General features: G+C 55.4%; 1 protein-coding gene across 1 annotated transcript in view; it reads left to right on the top strand.

Annotated features, from left to right (window-relative positions):
* The window catches only part of GALT (galactose-1-phosphate uridylyltransferase), a 102,309-nt gene that overhangs the window by 11,277 nt on the left and 68,440 nt on the right, over nt 1-22,592 (top strand). The gene's annotated exons all lie outside the window — the stretch shown is intronic.

Raw genomic sequence — 22,592 nt, forward strand, 5'->3', positions numbered from 1 at the left:
GCAGGGCCTGTCTGGCTGAGCCCACATGGCCAAGGCTCAGCCCGGCTGGGTGTATCGGCGGCCCCTGCTGCTCAGATCATGCCCCCCCCCATTACTGCCGCCGACGGGTCTCCCCTCCAGCGCCATCCATGCGTTAAACCTTCCCCATCCCCCACCCTTCAAGCGAGCCGATCCCTATTTTGCAGATGGGTAAACTGAGGCACAGAATGTCTGCAGTGACTGACCCGTGTCTCAGGGTGAGTGAGGTGTAAACCCTAGTCTCCTTCCCTGAGGCCTGCGCGCTGAACACCGGACCAGCCTCCGTCCCCTCCCTGAACTGTCACCGGGCCTGCGGGCCAGCTGCAGCCTTTGAAGAAGTGGGGGTGGGGTGGAGACGATGCCATGGGGGTGACGCCATCCCCAGCACCATGGCGGCTGTGGGTGAGGACACAGCAGGTACCAGCCCCTCCAGGAATTCCAGGAGCCACCTCCTCGCGACCTGTCACGTTCTCTGTCCTGCTGCTGCTGGCAGCGTTTGTGTGCTGCACTGACGCTCTCCACCCCTTCTGTCCCCGTCCCCACCCTGGGGTGCTAGGGGGCACTGCGCTGACCTCCTTCCCCCCAGGGGCACTAGGGGGCGCTGTACTGACCTTCCCCTCCAACGGCACTAGGGGGTGCTGTGCTGACGATCCAGCGCACTATGGAGCGCTGCGCTGACCTTCCCCCCAGGGGCGCTAGGGGGTGCTGCGCTGACCTTCCCCCCAGGGGCGCTAGGGGGTGCTGTACTGACGATCCCGCACACTATGGAGCGCTGCGCTGACCTTCCCCCCAGGGGCACTAGGGGGTGCTGCGCTGACCTCCCCCCTGAGCGGCGCTAGGGGGCGCTGCGCTGATGATCCCGCGCACTCTGGAGCGCTGCGCTGACAGTCTCCCCAGCGCTGCTAAGGGCACTGTACTGCCGATGCCCCAGCGCTGATAGGAGGCGCTGTGCTGACCCCCCTGCCCTGTCCATGCACTGCTGATACCCCAGAGGTAGTAGGGGGGCACCGTACTGCCCATGCCCCGGTGCTGCACTACAGAAGGGACGTCTTCCAGAGGGGAGAGACGCTTGTTGGCTCCCACATCTGGCCCACCCTCCACTCCCACTACACCCGCTCTGCTGAGCCCCAGGTCTCCTTCCACTCTGCTTGGCTACAACATTTTTCTTCAGTCCCTGCCTGGAACGGCTGGGCCGGCGGCCGTGCCCGGCCCTGGCGGGGCTGAGTGCTGTTCACCGTGTGTCGTTGGAAGTCAGCTTGTTCCTGCTGCAATCGCACTTTTATTTCTCTTCCTGCATCTAAATCGGCCCGTTTCTTTCTCAATGAATGGGCGTGCTGCTAAGGGCCCTGAGCTGCCCTGCTGTGTGTGGCGGGAGCAGCTCCCTCGGGATGAGACACTCCAGGGAAGAAAGACGGTCAGTGTTCACTCCCAGGAGCCCCGGCCCTTGCATTGTGTCCCCAGCTCTGCTGCTGACTCAGCGCGTGACCTTGGAAAAGTCCGAGGCATCGTTCTGGGCGGCCTAATTTGCTTAGTGTGGTCAAGAATGCAAAGATGTTTGAGTGGGGGAGGGCGGGTGAAGAATGGTACGGAAATGCAGCTGTGTCATTCTAGAAATCAATGGTGCAGCCTCCCCTGGGAAGCTGTGCCAGTCTGGGCACCGCAGCTCATAGGGTCCCAGGCAGGGGATGAGAATGATTAAGGGCCTGGGGAGGCTTCAGGATGAAGGGAGCCTGGACAGCCTGGGATCAGGTACTTTAGAGAGGGGGTAAGTAAGGCTACGTCTTCACTACCCGCCTATCCGGCGGGTAGCAATCGGTTTATCGGGGATCGACTTACCGCGTCTCGTGAGGACGCGGTAAAATCGATCCCTGATGGCTCTACCGTCGACTCCGGAAATCCACCTCGACAAGAGGCGGTAGCGGAGTCGGCGGCAGCGCGGCAGCGGTCGACTTTCCCGCGTCCTCACCGCCAGGTAAGCCGACCTAAAATACGCAACTTCAGCTACGGTATTCACTTAGCTGAAGTTGCGTATCTTAGGTCGGAAGTCCACTGTAGTGTAGACCTAGCCTAAGAGAGGATGGGACAGGGATACAAAGTAAGGCCTGGGAGAGAGAAGGGAGGCCCGGCTCGACCCCAGAGCACCCGGAGCAGGGAATGGTCAATGAACTGCAAAGCAGCACAATGCAGGGGTAGCTTGTGGGACTCTCTGCCACTAGATATCACTGCGGCCGAGGGCTGAGGAGGCGTTTACGTGGCTGGAGTGAGGACCCTGAGGATTTAAAAACAAACACAAATCCCAATAGCGTTTGCAATGGAGCTGAATGTTCCTATCTCAGGGCATGACCCAGCCTCTAATAGGGTTGGAGGAGAATCCCCCTGGGGCCGGCTTATCCCAGAAGGGGCTGGGGAAGGGGGGTGTCTTGCATCTTCCTCAGAAGCACCTGGTGCAGAGTCGGGAGCCCCGTGGGCTCTGGCACTTCGAACGCCAGCTGTGCTGGCAATAGCGCGGTGAGTCCAGCTCCTTCGGGCCACCCAGGGCTGCGACAGCCGCGGGTGGAAGGTGCTGCTCTGGCTTTTTCTCGTGAGTTCTGTAATTATCACAAGAGAAACTTCCTGCAACTCTAATGAGACCTGTGTTATTGTCAAGTATGTAATTGGTCTCCTGGGGGCTGGACGGAGCCTGCAAGCGGGTAAAAGTTCTCCCTGTCAGGAGTAATTTGCTACCTACTAATAAATGATTCGTGGGTGCTGTTTTCCCCCCCTGAACGTCCCCAGGTCCATGTGTCACGGCTGCAACGTGCGCGGAGAGGGCCTGGCGAAAGATCGGCCTTGGTGCATGCGGGGTGGTTAAACTCTCCGAAATGTCCTGCCCGACTGCTTAATACGCGGGTGCGTTGGATGAGATTTCAGAGTTGTCGAAATTGCCCCCTTCCCAGCTCAAAAGGGAGACGTGCATTAATACACAGAGCCCATGTCCTGCCCACAGGCTTGGAACCCAGAGCTGGCTCCTCATCGCCTGCGGGAGAATCAGGCCTCGTCTGCTGCCTCTGCTGGGAGATTTAGCCAGCCGCCGATTTCTCTCGGGCGGTGACACCCTCCCTGGTCTGCCGGTGTGGGAACGGTGGGTGCTCCCTGCCTTGCAGAGCCAGACTCCTTCTCTGCCTCCAGCTCCTCTTCCCCAGGCCCGAGCTCTCCCAGCTCTGCCCTCGGGGCGGTGGAAGATGCTGCGAGATGCTCCCTGGAAGGGGCTAGTGCTGAGCGCCGGCTTCAGGCCATTTTGGGACCTTAGCAGCTTGGCCTGGAATCTCCTTCGCCGCGCGTGTTCCCGAGCCGCTCCAGCAGTGAAACCCGCTCTGCCCTGTGGCCCTGAGTTCTGGGGAATCTTCTGAGTCTCTGTAAAGCTGGTGTCCAACTGCAGCGCTCCTCAAAGGGGGGGCCTCAGGGAGCCAGACAGTCTGAGCAAGGCTTGGGCCAGCTTCCCCCAGGCAGCTCTGCCAACACCTCTCAATTCTGCCCCGCAGCCCCCTCGTTATCCCAGCCCCGGCCTCCCCCACCCAGCTCTGCCGATGCCCCTCGCTCTGACCCATAGCTCTCCAGCTAGTCCAGCCCTGGGCTTCCCCCCTCCAGCTGAGCCGATGCCAGTCAAGTTCTGGGCTCCCGCCCCCCCGTGATGCTGACCCACAGCCACCCCCACTGTGCTGGTCCTGGGGGGCTCTAGCCGTGGTTGGTGCTGTACAAGGAACCCCCTCTGCCCTGCGGGCGGGGGCAGGGTTTGGAGAGGGCTGCTCCTTGGGGCTGCCAGGTGAATCCTGCTGTTCTCCTGCGCCCTGAGGACGAGAAACAAGCCCGTGGGTTGGCCCAGGCCCAGGGCACCTCCCCGCAGGCTGGTTTCTCTCCCCGGCAGCTGCGATGAGCCCATCAGCCGCTCCGCCTGCGCACGCTGCCGTGTTCATCAGCGGCTGGTTCGTATCACTGCTCCGGGGCCGGCCGTAACGCTCAGCGGCTGCCTGGCGGGGCACCCCTGGGGTCACCTGGCCCCCTTTAGATCTGACCCGTGGCCAGAATTCCCTCTGCTGCGGGGCCGGGATGGAGCCTGCACTCAGGAGCGCTCCAGCCCCCCGGCACAGAGCGGCCCAGCCCAGGGCCCAGCCGATCAGCCAGAGGCAGGGGCAGGTCGTCCCCACGCCCTTTTCCCAGGCCACGCTCCCCGCCCCAGCCTGGCAGTCCCCAGGGCTGTGGAATCTCTCCTCCCCAGCGCCTGGCCCCCCTGCCCTGTGTGCTGACGGGAGTGAAGCAGGAAAAGCCACACCTGGGAGTTCCTGGGTGTGCAGCCTCCACCTCTCCTCTATCCTCCTCCGGCTCCGGCTCCCTTCCGCCCGCTCGCCCAGCCCATCCGCGTGTGGCCGGGTGCTGCTTCCATCGCGCTGGTGTCCCAAGCCCTGGTACCACCCAGCTATCGGGGTGCTACCGCGGCCCTGAGCGAGGGCTGTAAATATCATTTAAAAGTATTATATCATTTAACCGGGTAACCGATTAAAGGGAGAGGGGCTGGGGCTGCTCCGACCAGCAGGTGCGGGGCTGGCCTGGGTTTGCTGCTCCTGTTCTGGCCGGCCGGCACGGCCCGGGGCTGCGGCTGAGGTCGGCTGGCGCAGCCCGCGGGGCTGGGGTCGGCAGGGGTCGGCTGGCTGGCGGGGCTGGGGGTTAACGGTTAAGCTGGGTTAATGGTAAGACTAAAGCTTACCGGCGAACCGGTTACTGTTTTACGTCCCTACCCTCTGCACCGTGGTATCTGAGCGCCAGGGGCTGGGATCCCGTCTGTAAGCCTGAGGGAGCCCTGGTTCACCAGCCGCCTCCTGATTCACCGGCCTCGCTCGCCACAGCACCGCAGTGCCCCTGCCAGATCTTCCCCCCAAGCCTGGATGAGGCAGGGCAGCGGGTCGCGCTCCAGGCCCTGGGGCCGGCAGTTCCCCTCAGGAATGGGGTAAACGACCCACTAGCAACAGAGGGTCCTGTGGCACCTTTAAGACTAACAGAAGTATTGGGAGCATAAGCTTTCGTTTGGTAAGAACCTCACTTCTTCAGATGCAAGAAGTGAGGTGCAATGACTTGCATCTGAAGAAGTGAGGTTCTTACCCATGAAAGCTTATGCTCCCAATACTTCTGTTAGTCTTAAAGGTGCCACAGGACCCTCGGTTGCTTTTTACAGATTCAGACTAACACGGCTCCCCCCTCTGATACTTGACCCACTAGCAGGCTCCCCAAAGGAGCCCCCAGCTGCTAATTCCCCATCGATAGCTGGGGAGCTGGACAATGCCCCCTGGCTGGGATGCTGGTGTTTCTCGTGCAGAGATGGGGAAGGGGCGACGTCTTAACGTGGCGGCGTTGGGCCGCGTGTCTGAGGGGAACCTCAGCTGCGGATGTGAACCACGGGGCTTCGGCGCTGGCTTCGCTGATAACCGGGAAGAGCCAGTGGTTTTGGCAGCTCAGCATTGCTCTCGGCCTGAATGAATCCCAGGCCCCAGGGTCCCCTCTGTGACCAATCTGAGATAGCTCCAGCACCTGCTTTTTGTTGCAAGAGGCTGTTGGCATTTGGCATGTTCAGGGGGCTTTGCGCATCTCGGAGATCAGGGCGGCTCAGCTGATGGCCCCAGTCATTACAGCCACAGCAGCAGAGCCTGCTAGAGTTAAGGTTCTGTAATGTTTTCCATTCTCAGCCCCTTTCCAGTCACGCTTCCAGTCATACATAGCTAGAGCCGGTCGGCATTTATCGAAGGGGAAGTTTGTTACTAGAAAAATGGGCTTTTTTTTTTTTAAACCAAATTTTTCACAAAAATGTATCAACAAATATCAAAAATGTTTTTTTTTTCATTAAAAACCTCGTGCTTTTTAAAACGTTTTAAAAATAAATAGTTATCGAAATGTTTCATTTTTTGGAAATCAGATTTTTGGTAAAAGAAAAATGCCCATAATCCTTTCCAGAATGCTTCTAATTTAATAAAAATATTTTAAAAAATAAAATGGTGATAAAACGAAAAACAGCTTATTTGGACACTTGAAGACAAACAAACCAAATCCAAACCAGAACAACAATAAAAAACATTTCAAAACTTTGAATTTCATTTTGAAATGAAAATAATTTGATTTTTTGTTTTTTGACAGGTTCTGTTTTGAGATCTGCTGAAACCTTCCTCTTTTGGGCTGAAAATTTCCAGTCTCAGTTTCTTTCTCAAGGTTACTTACAAAATGCGATGGGTTTATCTATAGGTGTTTGAAAAAATCTGTGTATGGTATTTGAGTAACAGCATGTAATGGAAGATCAAGAGTTAAAAAAACAAAACACCTAGGTAAGTTCCTGGAGTTTAAATCCATCAATAGCTATTCACCAAGACAGTCAGAGATACAACCCCACGCTCTGAGTGTCCCTAGCCTCTGACTGCCAGAAGCTGGGAATGGGCGACAGGGGATGGATCACTTGATGATTTCCTGTTCTGTTCGTTCCCTCTGGGGCATCTGGCATTGGCCACTGTTGGAAGACAGGACACTGGGCTAGATGGACCATCGGTCTGACCCTATATGGCATTCTTATGTTCTTATCATTTTGTGATGCAAGTGCCCAATGGGGCAGAGTTAAGGTTGCAGGGGCACACCCCTGTCATGGCATTTCCTGATGTTTTCACGCTGAGCTGTGCATAGATTCTAAAGCCAGAAGGGGCCATAGTGATCATCTAGCCTGGCCTCCTGCATAGTCCAGGCCACAGAGCTTCCCCACAACGATTCCTGTTTGAACTCGAGCAGATCTTCTAGAAAAACATCCAATCTTGATTTCTCAGTAGCTACTGATGGTGAATCCAGCACAGCCCTTGGAAAACCTCCCCCTAGCTTGAAGTCCTAACCCATTTTTGCATGTGTTGCCTTCGGGGTTTAGATTATTCACTGTAAAACAATTATTCGCTGTCAGCGTGTACACTATTGCATGATAATGAGTGTGCTCTTTTTACAGCAGGCATCACCAGGTGGCACCGTTACAGAGTCTTATTACAAGCTCCTTTCCCTAGCTGCATTGTTGAGTTGGGATGTAGTCTCTTACGTGGGGGAGCTGTTGCAAACAGCAAGGGAGTTTGCTCTGCTTTCGTCTCTCAGACGATTGTCACGTCTTAGGGCAGAGTTCTGTGGGAACTGGGGACGAGTGTTTGGGTTGAGAATGCTGGATGAGTGGGTTGTCTGTGTGCTGTTGGTGCCCACCTCTGTTCCAGGACTGGGGGATGCAGTGCACATAAAGCAGTTAGACCCACATTCCTGTGGGGAACTGACTGGCTAGGCCCTGACATGGGCTATGGCTCGAGGGATGACAGTATTGACTATTGTTTGTAGCACACAATGCCTTGATGCCCCCGGCAGGATCAGGGCCCCGTTCTGTTGGGTGCTGCAGACCCAGAAGCAGAGGTGGTCCCTGCCCTGAAGCGCTCCCAACTGAAGGGCCCAATCCTGCACTGCGCCTTGTGTTGCTGGACCCTTATGGACTCCGGGGGGGGCTGTGTCTGCCAGGAGCTCGGTGCGCAAACGAGGCCTGTGACGATGAGCCAGCTGTGGAGGGATGAATCAGCTCTGTACATACATGCACCACTCCTGCCTGCCCCGGGGCTCTGCCGCCTGGCCCTTACACGCAGGCTGCTCTGGGAGGCGTCTCCGCAGAGGTCGCGGCTGAGGAGGAATCGCATGGAAGACAAGGCAGTGGCTTTATGGGTTGCACCTGCAGTCCCAGAGATAGATCCATAGAAATGTAGGACTGGACGGGACTCGATAGGTCACCCAGTGTAGCCTCTTGCATTGAGGCAGGACTCAGTATTATCTAGACCGGGGTGGCCAACCTGGGGCTCCGGAGCCACATGCGGCTCTTCAGAGGTTAATATGCAGCTCCTTGTCTAGGCACCGACTCCGGGGCTGGAGCTACAGGCGCCAACTTTCCAATGTTCGGGGGGGGTGCTCACTGCTCAACCCCTGGCTCTGCCACAGGCTCTGCCCCCACTCCACCCCTTCCCGCCCCCTCCCCTGAGCCTGCCGTGCCCTCGCTCCTCTCCTCTTCCCCTCAGAGCCTCCTGTACACCACAAAACAGCTGATCGGGAAGCACAGGGAGGGAGCGGGAGGCGCTGATCGGCAGGGCTGCCGGTGGGTGGGAGGCACTGGGAGCAGGGTGGGGCAGCTGATGGGGGGCTGCTGATGTATTACTGTAGCTCTTTGGAAATGTACATTGGTAAATTCTGACTCCTTCTCAGGCTCAGGTTGGCCACCCCTGAACTAGACAGTCCCTGGCAGGTGTTTGTCCAACCTGCTCTTAAAAATCTTCAATGATGGAGATTCCACAACGTCCGTAGGCAATTTATTCCAGTGCTTAACCACCCTGACAGGAAGTTTTTCCTAATGTCCAACCTAAACCTCCCTTGCTGCAATTTAAGCCATTGCTTCTTGTCCTGTCCTCAGTGGTTAAGGAGAACAATTTATCACCCTCCTCTTTATAGCAACCGTTTATGTAATTATATTCCCATGTCCCCTCTCAGGCTTCTCTTCTCCAGACCAAACAAATCCAATTTCTTCAGTCTTCCCTCAGAGCTCCTGTTTTCTAGACCTTTCCTCATTTTTTGTTGCTCTTTTCTGGACTTTGTCCAATTTGTCCACATCCTTCCTGAAATGTGGACCCTAGAACTGGACACAAGACTCCAGTTGCGGCCTTATCAGTGCTGAGTAGAGCGGAAGAATTACCCCTTGTGTCTTGCTTACAACACTCCTGCTAATACATCCCAGAATGATGTTTGCTTTTTTTGCAACAGCGTTACACTGTTGACTCATATTGAGCTTGTGATCCACTATGACCCCCAGATCCCTTTCCGCAGTACTCCTTCCTAGGCAGTCATTTCCCAGTTTGTGTGTGTGCAACTGATTGTTCCTTCCTAAGTGGAGTACTCTGCATTTGTCCTTATTGAATTTCATCCTATTTACTGCAGACCATTTCTCCAGTTTGTCCAGATCATTTTGAATTTTAATCCTATCCTCCAAAGCACTTGCAACCCCTCCCAGCTTGGTATCACCCGCAGACTTTCTAAGTGGACTCTCTATGCTGTTATCCAAATCATTCACGAAGCTATTGAAGAGACCTGGAGCCTGCGGGACCCCACTCGGTATGCCCTCCCGTCTTGACCTTGAACCATTGATAACTACTCTCTGCCTACGGTTTTCCAACTAGTTGTGCGCCCTCCTTAAGGTAGGCTTGTCTAGGATGTATTGCTCTAGTTTGTTTATGAAGCTCTCCTGCCGACGTAGTGCTGTGCACACTACCACTTATGCTGGTGAAACGTATGTCGCTCGGGTGTGTTTCTTCACACCCCTGAGCGACATACGTTTTGTCAACATAAGTAGTAGTGTAGACATGGCCTCACTAAAGTGGAGATATATCACATCTGTTGCTTCCCCCCTTTCCACAAGGCTTGTTACACTGTCAAAGAAGGATATTATGTTGCTTTGACATGATTTTTTCTTGACAAATCCATGTTGACTGTTACTTATCACCTTATCTTCTAGGTGCTTACAAACCGATTGTGTTATTATTTGCTGCATTATCTTTCCAGTTACCGAAGTTAAGATGACTGGTCTTTAATTCCCTGGATTATCCTTCTTCTCCTTTTTATAGATAGGTATTATATTTCCCTTTCCCAGTCCTCTGGGGTCTCACCTGTCCTCCAGGAGTTCTCAAAGATAGTCGCTAATGGCTCAGAGATCTCTTCAGCCAATTCCTTAAGTATTCTAGGATGTATTTCATCAGGCCCTGCTGACTTGGTTTTAGCCCATGAAAGCTTATGCCCAAATAAATTTGTTAGTCTCTAAGGTGCCACAAGTACTTCTCGTTCTTTTAACTTCTCCAAGTAATTCTTAACGTGTTCTTTCCCTCTTTTAGCCACAGATTTTACCCCAATTACACTGATGTTCACTATGTTGGTCATCTGATCATTGCTAACCTTTTTGGTGAAAACGGAAACAAAAAAGACATTTAACACTTCGGCCATTGCTGCATTTTCTGTTATTGTCTTTCCCTCCTCACTGAGTAATGGGCCTGCCCTGTCCTTGATCTGTCTGTTGCTTCTAAAGTATTTGTAGAATGTTTTCCTGTTATCCTTTATGTCCCTAGCTAGTTTAATCTCGTTTTGTGCTTTGGCCTTTCCACTTTCGTCCCTACCTGCTTGTGTTGGTTTTCGTTTTTTGTTTAGCCTTCGTAATTTGACCTAGTTTCCACTTTTTGTATGATTCTTTTTTGAGTTTCTGGTCACTGAAGATCTCCTGGTTAGGCCAGGTGTGGTCTCTTCCTGTCTTTCCTATGCAGTGGGATAATTTGCTCCTACATGCTTAATAATGTCTCTATAAACAATTGCCAGCTCTCCTGAATTCTTTTTCCCTTAGACTTGCTTCCCACAGGATCTTACCTATCAATTCTCAGCGTTTAAGGTCCGCCTTCTTGAAATCATTGTCTTTATTCTGCTGTTTCCCCTCCTGTCATTCCTTAGAATCATGAACTTGATCATTTCCTGATCACTTTCACCCAAGCTGCTTTCTGCCTTCAAATTCTCAACCAATTCCTCCCTCTTTGTCAGGATCAAATCTATAATAGCCTCTCCCCTAGCCACTTTCTCCACCTTCTGCAACAAGAAGTTGTCTCCAATGCATTCGAAGAGCTTGCTGGATAATCTGTGCCCTGCTGTGTTATTTTCCCAACAGAAGTCCGGGTAGTTGACGTGCCCCATCACCTCCCAGTTCTGTGCTTTGGACGATCTTGTTAGTTGTTTTAAAAAAGCCTCATCCACCTCTTCTTCCTTGTTAGGTGGTCGAGAGTAGACACCTACTATGACATCACCTTTGTTTTACCCCTTTTATCCTTACCCAGAGCCCTTCAGCAGGTCTGCCTCCCCCTTCCACCTCAACCCCAGTGCAGGTGTAGACATCTTCAAGATACAAGGCAACACCTCCTCCCTTTCTTCCCCGCCTGTCCTTCCTGAGCAAGCTGTACCTTTCTGTACCAATACTGTGATGCCAGTTATGTTGTAATTGAGATTATTCACTAGTATTTTGACTTCTTCCTGTGTATTCCCATACTTCTCGCATTAGTGTACCGAGATCTAAGATGTTCGTTAGATTTTTCTCTCTATTCCCTCTGGTCTCTCCTTTGTCCCTGCTGTGATGGAACCATGTTCCCCCCCAGGTTCCGACCCTTCACCCAGGTCTCCATGGTTTGGACTCATCTGTGGGCTTTTGTCTCCTGCCCCTGTCGAACCTAGGTTAGCCAGTCTCTATCCGAAGGTTCGTCACTCTCTAGGTTAGCCAGTCTCTATCCGAAGATCCTCTGCCCCTTCCTTGCTAGGTGGACCTCATCTCTGCTCAGCATGATGTGCCTCCCAGTGCCCCATTTCTCACCTTGCCCCGCTCCAGGTGGCTGGATCAGGGCCCCCTTGCCCTTCAAATGAGACGTTTAAGGGAGCTGCCTTCTCGTCTCTCTGGTGGCTCTGGACACGGGGAGTTAAAGATCCCAGGCTGCGTTACCGAGGACAAGCACAGTTGCTAATTCTCCCTCTCTGGGCGCTCGGGCACCTTGCCTGGCATGAGAACCCGACCAGAAGAGAGTGCAGGACAGCTGTTGCCTGCCCCTGCAGTCACCCTCTGCTTTGCCTCAGTGGACAGCAGGCTGTTGAGCAGGAGTCCTGGGTGGGTCTGGGTCAGTCCAGGTGGGGTAGGAGGTCATTGATGGTTCATTTGGAAAGGGTGAGGCTGGGCTGACATCCCTGTAGTCCTTTTGCCCGAAGGCCTCTGCTGGCACGATCTGTCTATCCTATGCGTCAGCCTGGTCCATGGACCTAGTCACTGGCCAGCCTACAAGCCCTTCTCATTTCTAGCAGCTCCGTGAGAAGCCCTCAGGCTGGCTGTGACGCACACATGCTAAGCCGAGCTGCTGTTTCCTTTCGACATGGGGCTGTTCAATGTTCTCGCTCTGCTGCTTTGTTTGATAGCTCTCAGGATAAAAGCCTTACTACTAGTGCCGGCCAGGAGCGCTCTCCTTTAGCTCCCGTGGCAGCGGTTTGTCACTTTGGAGCTTAGAGAACCAGGGTTCAGCTCCCGGCTCCCCAGTTGAGTGGGTGAGTTCAGCTGTAATTGTATCTGTTGTTGGCAACAAGTGGGTTTATTACAACCCAGCCTCAAATTCTTTCTCTCTCCTGCACGCGCAGCGTCAAGGGAAGGGCTGAGTTTTGCATGAGTGTGTAAATCCAGATCGGAATAATTGTCCGGATGTAACGAAGCTTGTCATCTTTTTCGGCATGCATAGTTAGCTTTGATTTACTGGGCCACCGGCTCCGTGCCCAGCCTGGATTGCATCAGCCCAGAGCTGTACATGAAACCTGCAATAAGTCAAGCAGTATTAAACTTTACAGTCGCCGTATTTAAAAACGAGACACTTTCCCTAATAAATCAGAGCAAGTGGGATTGTAAATATCGAGGCAGGATCCATATTGCTTAATTAAACCCGGCCTAATGAACATCCTGTTTGTTGCATTGTGATTTAGGATGAGATCTAAGGCGACAGACCGTGCCTGACAATTTAGAGCCCAGGTGGCTGAGAGAATATGTTAAAAAGGGTCTCTAGGCCATGGCAAAGGGGCTGCTGGTGAAATGGCTCAGATGCTGTGGGGCCAGTGCAGGCCCCCGTCCATGGGGCATTCGAGCCGTTTGGGGCTCAGGTTGAGCACTGCTATTGAAGTCACCCAATCAGCAGAGCAAGGAAGCAGAATTAGCCCCGTGATCTGTTGGGCGAGCGTAGAGCTGTGAGCATAGAGCTGTGCCCGGCTGCCTCCTGCGGGAGTAGTGCCCTAGAGCTGCCCCTGCCTGGCATCAGAGTGAGGGGCACCTCAGCAGGTCTGGCCTTGGCTGGGCTGGCTGGTGGTCACCTTTAAACAGGAGGGGAATCCCCCGTGTCCCCACCGAACAGCTCCCGTACCCATTGGGGAAAGGCTGGCTGGCCCCTGTGCAGCTGGAGCACCAGGCATGGGGAGCTGAGTCTGTCAGAATCATGACCGCAGTACACACGGCGCCTCCTAGGGGGCGCTGGCTGCACAGACAGCTCAGGAGAGGGAGGATGGCTGAGGGCTCACCTAGGATTTGAGAGACCCAGGTTCAATTCCCTTCTCTGCCACAGATGCCCCCATCTGACCTTGGGCAAGTCACTTAACCACACCGTGCCTCAGTTTCTCCATGTGTCTCATGGGGCTAACAGCCCTGCCTTGTAGGGATAAATGCATTAAGGGCTGTGCGGCACTGGGCTGATGGAGCCAGATAAGTCCCTTAGATAGACCACAGTCCAACGGCAGGCCTGGACACTCAGACTAGGGTTTGTGGGTCCCGGCTGCAGCGGGGAATGGTTCAGAAATAAGATGGCCCTGCTGGAGGAAGGGTGCGGCTTGGCAGGCTCAGCCCCGAGACAAAGCAGTGGGCTAGGAGCTTTGCGCCCCACCCCACCCAAGGAGAGGCGAGGGGAGCAGCAGGCCCAGTGCTTCCCCATGCAGCCAGCCCACCTCTGCATCCGGCCAAGCAGCCTGCACTGGGTGGGTGCCTGCGTCCCAGGCTCGGCGAGCTCCTAGTCCCAGCAGTTTCCCCTGGCGGCTTTGTTGAAGCCAGAGGTGCAAAGTAGGGCTGCCAAACGATTAAACAAATTAATCGCTGTTTTAATCGCACTGTTAAACAAGACTAGAATACCATTTATTTAACTATTTTGGGTGTTTTCTACGTTTTCAAATATATTGATTTCAATGACAACACAGAATACAGAGTGTACAGTGCTCACTTTATAGTTATTTTTGATTACAAATATTTGCACTGTAAAAAAGATAAACAAAAGAACTAGTATTTTTCAATTCACCTCATACAAGTACAGTCCGTCGTGCAATCTCTTTATCATGAAAATGCAACTTACAAATGTAGCATTTTTTGACATAACTGCACTAAAAATAAACCAATGTAAAACTTTAGAGCCTATAAGTCCACTCAGTCCTACTTATATATGGAGATATACCTATCTCATAGAGCTGGAAGGGATCCCAAAAGGTCATTGAGTCCAGCCCTCTGCCTTCACTAGCAGGACCAAGTACTGATTTTTTTGCCCCAGATCCCTAAGTGGTCCCCTCAAGGATTGAGCTCATAACCCTGGGTTTAGTAAGCCAATGCTCAAACCACTGAGCTATCAGTCAGCCAATCACTCAGCCGAATAAGTTTGTTTACATTTACAGGAGATAATGCTGCCCACTTCTTGTTTACAATGTCACCTGAAAGTGAGACCAGACATTCACATGGCACTGTTGTAGCCGGCGTTGCAAGGTATTTATGTGCCACATATGCTAAACATTCGTATGTCCCTTCGATCACCATTCCAGAGGACATGCTTCCATGCTGATGACTGGTTCTGCTCGATAATGATCCAAAGCAGTGTGGACCGATGCATGTTCATTTTCATCATCTGACTCAGATGCCATCCGGAGAGGGTTGATTTTCCTTTTTGGTGGTTCAGGTTCTGTACTTTCTGCATCGGAGTTTTGCTCTTTTAAGACTTCTGAAAGCATGCTCCACACCTTGTCCCTCTCAGATTTTGGAAGGCACTTCAGAGTCTTAAACCTTGGGTCAAGTGCTGTAGCTATCTTTAGAAATCTCACATCGGTACCTTCTTTGTGTTTTGTCAAATCTGCAGTGAAAGTGTCCTTAAATCAAACAACATGTGCTGGGTTGTCATCCGAGGCTGCCATAACATGAAATATATGGCAGAATGCAGGTAAAACCACACAGCAGGAGCCATACAATTCTCCCCCAAGGAGTTCAGTCACAAATGTGATTAAGACATTATTTTTGTAACGAGCATCATCGGCATGGAAGCATGTCCTCTGGAACGGTGGCTGGGAGTCCCACCTCGGGCAGCGTCCTTTGGCAGACGCTTCCGAGGAGGGTTTCAAACCTTAGTGCACTTCTGTCCCGTTCCTCCCAAGCCCAGCTGGGGCTCATGAGGTTACCCTGTCCTTGCAGGTGCTCTCCTAGGTCCCAGCAATGTTCTCACCCCGCTCCTCTTTGCCCCTGGGGTGTCCGGTGGCAGCCAGCCCCACAGGTGAGTAGTACGTAGGTTTCCCTTTACAGAAATGTGCTGCCTTTGAATTTCACCAAGTGCTCCCTTGTCCCCCACTGTGGGGCAGGTTTGGAGGGGCCGGGGAGAGAGGGCGTCTGGTTCGTGTTGGGGATTGTGAATCCAGGTCCCTTCAGGCAGCTTTGGAAATCTAAGCCAAAGGCTTTTTCTTCCTGGCTGAGCACGTCCTGATAGGCCCCATGGCTGTGACTGTCAGCCCCAGGGCTGGGCCACGTGGCATCCAGACGGAGTCAGACTCAGGGCAGGAACGCTGCACTGCTGGGCTCCGCTGGAGCGTGAGCTCACTGATACTGGACGGCGGCTGGTTGAGCTTTTTCTCACAGTCAGGTTTTCTAAACCTTTGATCGTCTTTGTTGCTCTTCTCTGACCTCCTCATTTTGGGCGCGTCCTTCGGGAAGTGCGGCACCCAGAACTGGAGCCAGGCCTCCAGCTGCAGCCTCACCGGGGCTGAGCAGAGCAGGACAATTATCGCCCGTGGCTTACACACGCCACTCCGGCAACACACCCCAGAATGAGATCAGGCTTTTTCGCCAGTGCAGCACATTGTCGCCTCTTTCTCAGCAGTCCGACGACCTAGCCGGTTAGTCCCCCTATCTGTAGTTGTGTGTTTGCTTTTTCCTTCCTCAATGAAGTACTTCGCACTTGTCTTTACCGAATGTCATCTTGATTTCAGACCCATTCTCCAACTTGTCAAGGTCCTTTTGGATTCTGAGCCTGTCCTCCAAGTGCTTGCAACCCCTCCCAGCTTGCTGTCATCCAAGTACACAGCCATGCACACCTGCTTTCCCTTCGGCACGTATCCCTGTTGGGGCCAGTGTAAGATCCATAATGACACGGCACCAGCTGGTGAGAGCCCAGCGTTTATTAGTTGTAAACTACTTCAGGGAGAGGTTAAGTGACTTGCTCAAGGCCGCACAGGAAGTTGATGGCAGGAGTGGGGATCAGAACCCAGGAGTCCTGGCTCCTCGTCCCAGGCCCTGACCACCAGAGTAACCTATGAAACAGCATGTGTCCCTTACTTCCACCTCCTCTGCGGCTCCCCTGTGTGTAAAAACCCTCCTCTTCTTTGGCAAGTTCTTCCAGTCGCTGCACGAAAAGACTAAATAAGGGAGTGAGCGGGAGGAACGTCCCCTCTGGACAGCAGCAGCCGAGGGTGGATTTTGTCTTTTCACCGGTTCGTATTTTGATCAGCGAAATGTCCAGCAGAGCCGGCCACCTGGGGAACTGAGTGGCTGATGCAGTTCGACCCCTCGGACCCGTCATGGGCTCACTATAAAGCCCCCGGATCCCTGTTAAAGTTCAGTAGTTAAAGTGCCGTTGTATTTGGGAAAGCGATTTCCGGGAGGGATGCAAAGAGCTAATTAGAGCTGGCTGGGCGACGGCTCCGGGGGGATGCAGGGACCGCCTGCCAGGGTATGAAGGGGGCAAAACCCACCCTTCCCTCTAGGTGTTCCTGCAGGCCCAGGCATTGCAGTATCTGAGCACCCCTGCCACACCGAGCATTGATAGATAGGGAAGGTTTATTTACCGATGGGGAAACTGAGGCACAGAGCGAGAGCTTGTGACTTGACCTCTGGGCCCTTGCAGGGGAGTAAGGAGGCCAGTTATATCCTTGTGTAGGCTACCAAGACCTTGAGTCCAGGAGCCAGCGGCTCAGACCCCGGAAAGCACGGACCCCTGGCTGCATCTCTCCCACCAATGGACTTGCCAGCGCAGCTGAGCTGGTGGAGGGGATGCTGGAACTTGGGGATGGGGCAGGGCAGCGGGGGATGGACCTCAGAGGGATCTCTGTGGCACAACCCCTCCCCGCGCCGCAGTTCCTGCCCCCCCCCCCCCGGCTTCGGGCTGTCCCCACAGGCACGATCTGGCCCTAAGGCATTCAGGGGGATGCTGGGTCAGATGAGTCCTGAGAGGCCAGGCGGGGCTGTCTCCGGGGAAAGGCAGGCGCCCCATCCTTGGGACGGTGAAACCCAGCCCCAGCAATGCACTAGGAAACGGACCGTCTGGATTGTCTGTGGAAATGCCTTGCGAGGGGTTCGCTCCCACTCCCGAGGGGAGCGACGTGGCCCCTTGTTTAAACCAGGCCCCGGCAGTGGCGCCGGGAAGAACAACGCAGTCAGCTGCACTCCAGGCAATGCGACCGAAATCCCTGCGAGCCGCACGAGGAGATGGTGATAGGGCAGGGACACCCCCGCACGGCTCACCGCGGGCCCGATCCTGCTGCCTTTCCTCGCGCTGAGTAGTGCCTGCCTCGGCCTGTTCGTTTCCATCCTGCCTGCCGCGGGGGGAGCAGGAATGGGGCTCTGGGCCCTGGTTAGAATTAGAATCATAGAATCATATGGCAGTTCTGCAGAAAAGGACCTGGGGATTACAGTGGACGAGACGCTGGATAGGAGTCAGCAATGTGCCCTTGTTGCCAAGAAGGCCAACGGCATATTGGGCGGCATTAGTAGGAGCATTGCCAGCAGATCGAGGGAAGTGATTATTCCCCTCTATTCGGCACTGGTGAGCCCACATCTGGAGTATTATGTCCAGTTTTGGTCCCCCCACTACAGAAAGGATGTGGACAAATTGGAAAGAGTCCAGCGGAGGGCAACAAAAATGATTAGGGGGCTGGAGCACATGACTTATGAGGAGAGGCGGAGGGAACTGGGATTGTTTAGTCTCCAGAAGAGAAGAGTGAGGGGGGATTTGATACCAACTACCTGAAGGGGGGTTCCAAAGAGGATGGAGCTCGGCTGTTCTCAGTGGTACCAGATGACAGAACGAGGACCAATGGTCTCAAGTTGCAGTGGGGAAGGTCTAGGTTGGATATTAGGAAACACTATTTCACTAGGAGGGTGGTGAAGCACTGGAATGGGTTCCCTAGGGAGATGGTGGAATCTCCATCTGTAGATGTTTCTAAGGCCCGGCTTGACAAAGCCCTGGCTGGGATGATTTAGTTGCCATGCCCCCATCCACTCCTCTTCCCTCCCCCCCTTGTCGCTCGCAGCTTCCCCCCCCCCCTCAGGTCAGGAGGGACTCGCCTGCGGAGCCGGGGCTGGGAGCTGCAGCCGCCCGATGCAGGTGGGAGGTGGCCCCGGCTGAGCAGGGACTGACGCGGGTGATGACCCGACACCTCCCCACCTCCCCCACCTGCAGTAACCAGACATTGGGTGTCCGGTCAGTAGATCTGACCGGACACCATCGGGTCCCCTTTTCGACCGGACTCTCTCGGCGGCGCATTTCCTCCCTTGTGGCCCCCTTGCTGCCGGAGGCGGCACTTTGCTAGCAAGGCAAGCGTCGATTACTACCCCTGTGCCGTGCTGTGCCCAGCGCATGGTGCAGCTGAGCCTCACCCGCCTGCAGTGGGGAGGAGGGGAAGCACCTGGCACGCAGTTCCTGCTCCCCACTCCCCTGCATTGGACCGCAGCATAGATGCTGGGGTGTGCGTGTCTCTAACTTGACAGATCTCTCGGGCACCTGGTTGCATCAACGCCCCCTTGCTGGGGCTGGCTTGGCCGTGAGGGTTATTTATTGGCTTGTGTTCTGGTCGCGCTGTAGGGCTCCCGTCCCGGATCAGGCTTATTGAAATCACAGCCCCTGCCCCAAAGAGCTCCCAGGCCAGGGGGCTGGGTCCTTTATTTGGTGCTGCGACAGCCGAGTTGTTTGAATCAAATCGTAAACTGAAGCAGTTTGGGGCCAGATCTCCAGCTGTCAGATGGCGCGCGGTGCCACGGGATGCAGGGGGGCTGCCTGGGGATCTGGCCCAGTAGTGTGTGTCCAGCGTGGTTGTGACGGGATGCAACCCTCAGCCCCACACTGGCACCTCCTCCTGGTCGTGCTGGGGATTAGCTCAAGGCCGACGCCCACGTCCATGGTCTGCACACCAGCACTCTGCCTCTGCTCCCGCCTACGGCTCCTCTCTCAGCGCCTGGAACGCAACGTCCTCTTCTGGAGCCAGCCCTCCGGGGGGAGAGATCTCTGTCCAACAGTCCAGCCACTTCCCCAGTCTGTAGGCGGGGCTGGGAGCAAATCAACTGGCTTCAGTTATTTGGCTTCCTCCTGTGTTCAGGGAAACAGGACTTTGTGCATTCCTGGGGAATAAACCAGGTTGCATCAAAGGCACCAGATTCCATCATCAGTTCCCCACCCCCCAGCTGGAAGAACCCCACGTTTTGGCTAGCCCAGGGGTGGGCAAACTTTTTGGCCTGAGGGCCGCATCGGGTTTCAGAAATTGTATGGAGGGACGGTTAGGGGAGGCTGTGCCTCCCCAAACAGCCCGGCATGGCCCGGTCCCCGCCCCCTATCCAACCCCCCCCGGGACCCCTGCCCCATCCATCCCCCCTTCTCCATGTCCCCTGACTGCCCCCGGAACCCCCACCCCTGACTGCCCCCTGCTGCCCCATCCAATCCCTCCTCTCATTCCTGACGGCCCCTCCCCCTGGGACCCCTGCCCCATCCAACAACCCCTTCTCCCTGACCGCCCCTGGAATCCCCACCCCCATTCAACCCCCCTGTTCCCCTCATCTGACCGCCCCGACCCCTATCCACACCCCCAGCCCCTGACCACCCCCTGAACTCCCCTGCCCTCTATCCAACCCCCCCGCTCCCTGCCCCCTTACCGCACTGCCTGGAGCACTGGTGGCTGGCAGTGCTACAGCCACGCCACCCGGCTGGAGCCAGCCACGCACCGTGCAGCACAAAGCACCCCAGGAGCGCGCAGCCCCGCTGCCCAGAGCATTGCGCCCGCGGTGTAGTGAGCTGAGGCTGTGGGGGGACGGGACAGCAGGGGAGGGGCCGGGGGCGAGCCTCCCAGGCCAGGAGCTCAGGGGCCGGGCAGGAGGGTCCCGCGGGCCGGATGTGGCCTGTGGGCCGTAGTTTGCCCACCTCTGGGCTAGCCTCTCCGGTCCAAAGAGGGAACACCGTCATCATAACGATCGATTTTAAACATGTCTTTAGTGCCACTAATTTACAAAGTGCTTTGCAAGCCAGCGGCCTGATTCTGCACCTCTTGCTCTGCTGCAGCATCGGACTCGGTCGAGTAGCCCCCGGAAATCCAGCGCTCACGTTGCGTGAGTAAGATTCTAGTCAATGGGTGAAATCTGTGCCTGTGCCGAGGGCCGTGCTTAGGGGGTCTCGTCCAGCATACGCGGCATTTCAGAGCTGAGACCCTGCTTTAAGATCCCCAGGCTGTGCATCGTTAGGGTCCTGGCTTTGCTAATTGCATTCTGTGCAGCTAAAATTACCCAGGGCACCTCGACTAGAGACTATTTGCAGGCAGCCTTGCTGGACTCTGTTAAGAAGTTGCCACGTCCCATCCCAGAGCTGGCTGCATTTGAGTGGTGGGTGAAATGTAGGGTGAGCAGACAGCAAGTGTGAAAAATCGGGACGGGGGTGGGAGGTAATAGGAGCCCATATAAAAAAAGCCCCAAATATCGGGACTGTCCCTATAAAATTGGGACATCTGGTCACCCTAGTGAAATGTTAATGACCTACAAGGCTTTGGGCTGAACGGCACAATGGAAAGGTGAGGCCCTATTGTTCTAGAATCATAGAACTGGAAGGGACCTCGCGAGGTCGTCTAGTCCAGTCCCCCGCACTCAAGGCAGGACTAAGTATTATCTAGACCGTCCCTGACAGGTGTCTGTCCAACCTGCTCTTCTAGTTGGGAAAGTTGCCATGGAATCGTTTTAACGGGGAAGGAAGGTTGGGGGGACGGGAGGAGACAGAGGGAAGGGGAATCTGGCGGAAGGGCGAGGGAGTTGGTTCCTAGCGGCTGCACTCAGCCGTGGCGCCGACACATTAAAAACCCATTAAAATCTCATCGATGTGTTTGCTCTCGCCACGGTGCGTTAATAACCCGGGGAGCTTTTAGGAGGGGTGTGGTGCTTTGGCGGCGGATTGCATTGCTGGGTCAGCACATAGGCCTCCGCGCCGAGCTATTAGCACACCAGGGGGCAGTGAGATTAGAAGACATTTGCGGGCGGGGAGGTCAGAGACAGAGTCTAATTTTCATCTGTTTGTTTTCTTGCGCCATTAACACAGCCTGCGGGTTGCATCTGAAGGGAGTTGGCCCTAAAGGGAGTTTGCTTTCTCAGGGCTGTCTCGGTCCTCGGGCCGAGCCCCTCGCCTGGGAGTGGCGTGCCTGCCACAATTGTACATTGTGGATATAACCCTGCAGGGCTGGAACTCGGAGCTACGCCGATTTACAGAGGATCTGGCCTCTTTATCCCGCTCCCCTCCATCCTGCAGGGCGTTTGCTGCTTTTCTCGGTGGCGTGGCTGGGTCCAAGCGTTGGGCTCCGGAGCCATCGAGGTTCACGCTCATTCTCATCTCTTCGGAGGGCAGGGGCCCCGGGCAGCTTCCCAGCGAGCTCCGTCTCCTGCGCACACCTGCCTGGCGGGTGGCAGGCAGCAGCCATGTGAGCTCACGATCATGCCGCCCAGGGCCAGGCTATGGAGGGCTCGGAGGCCAAGACCAAAGCCTTGAACCGGGCCCGGGGAGCCAGGGCCGAGGCGTCAGTGGCACGGCACAGAATTGCAGCAGCCACTCCGGCAGCTCACGAATGCGTGGCCCGAACCAGCAGCCGGGCTGTGGCGTGGTCGCCAGCAATCAGCAGGAAAGGGGCCGCTCCGCAGCCGTGGCTCTCGGTGTGTCCAGCAGCAGTGAGGAGAAGGGGGCTGCACGCAGGGAGCGGGGCTGGCGGTGGGCTCCCGGCTCTGCAGCTGGGGCTGCCACAGACTCGCACCATCCATGCATCAGGCTCAGAGGAGGGCGTGCCACAGACGGACCAGTGAGCGACAGAGCCCTGCGACGTAGGGCATGGAGCATCCAGGGCTAGGACGCCAAGTGCGAGGCCGAAATGCTGATGTGGGTTCATTCCCCCCCGCCCCCAGCCAGGCCGCGGGGAGAGCCTGTGGGGCAGCGCTGGGGTTGGGCATGGAAGTGCGAGTCAGAGGGGCAGGAACTGGAGGAGGGTTGGAGGAGTCACTTTATTGCTAGCTGGTTAAGAGCGCTTCATTTGCAAGAAAGAAAGAGCCCTCCATTCATCCACGGGGGGCTGGGTCCGGGGCTGTCCCACAGGAGGCGCTCCAGAGGGGGCTGGGGTCCAGACGTGTGGGCGAAAGCAATCCTTAGAATGCCTCCTGCTGGAGGCAGCAGGTCCGTGGCCCCAGTCCTGCAATCTGGTCCACATGGGCCACGCACCAGCCCTTTGTAGCACCCCTCAGCCCCCTGCTGGGGCATTGCCTCCACAGAGGGACTCAGAGGGAGCGGTGCCGTTTCCTGACTTCCTGCCGCTCCCCAGGCAGGGCCGGCTCCAGGCACCAGCAAATGAAGCAGGTGCTTGGGGCGGCCAATGGGAAGGGGCGGCACGTCCGG

This window comes from Terrapene carolina, unplaced genomic scaffold, assembly GCF_002925995.2.
Source record: "Terrapene carolina triunguis isolate 2854851 unplaced genomic scaffold, T_m_triunguis-2.0 Scaffold998, whole genome shotgun sequence".
NCBI lineage: Eukaryota > Metazoa > Chordata > Testudines > Emydidae > Terrapene > Terrapene triunguis.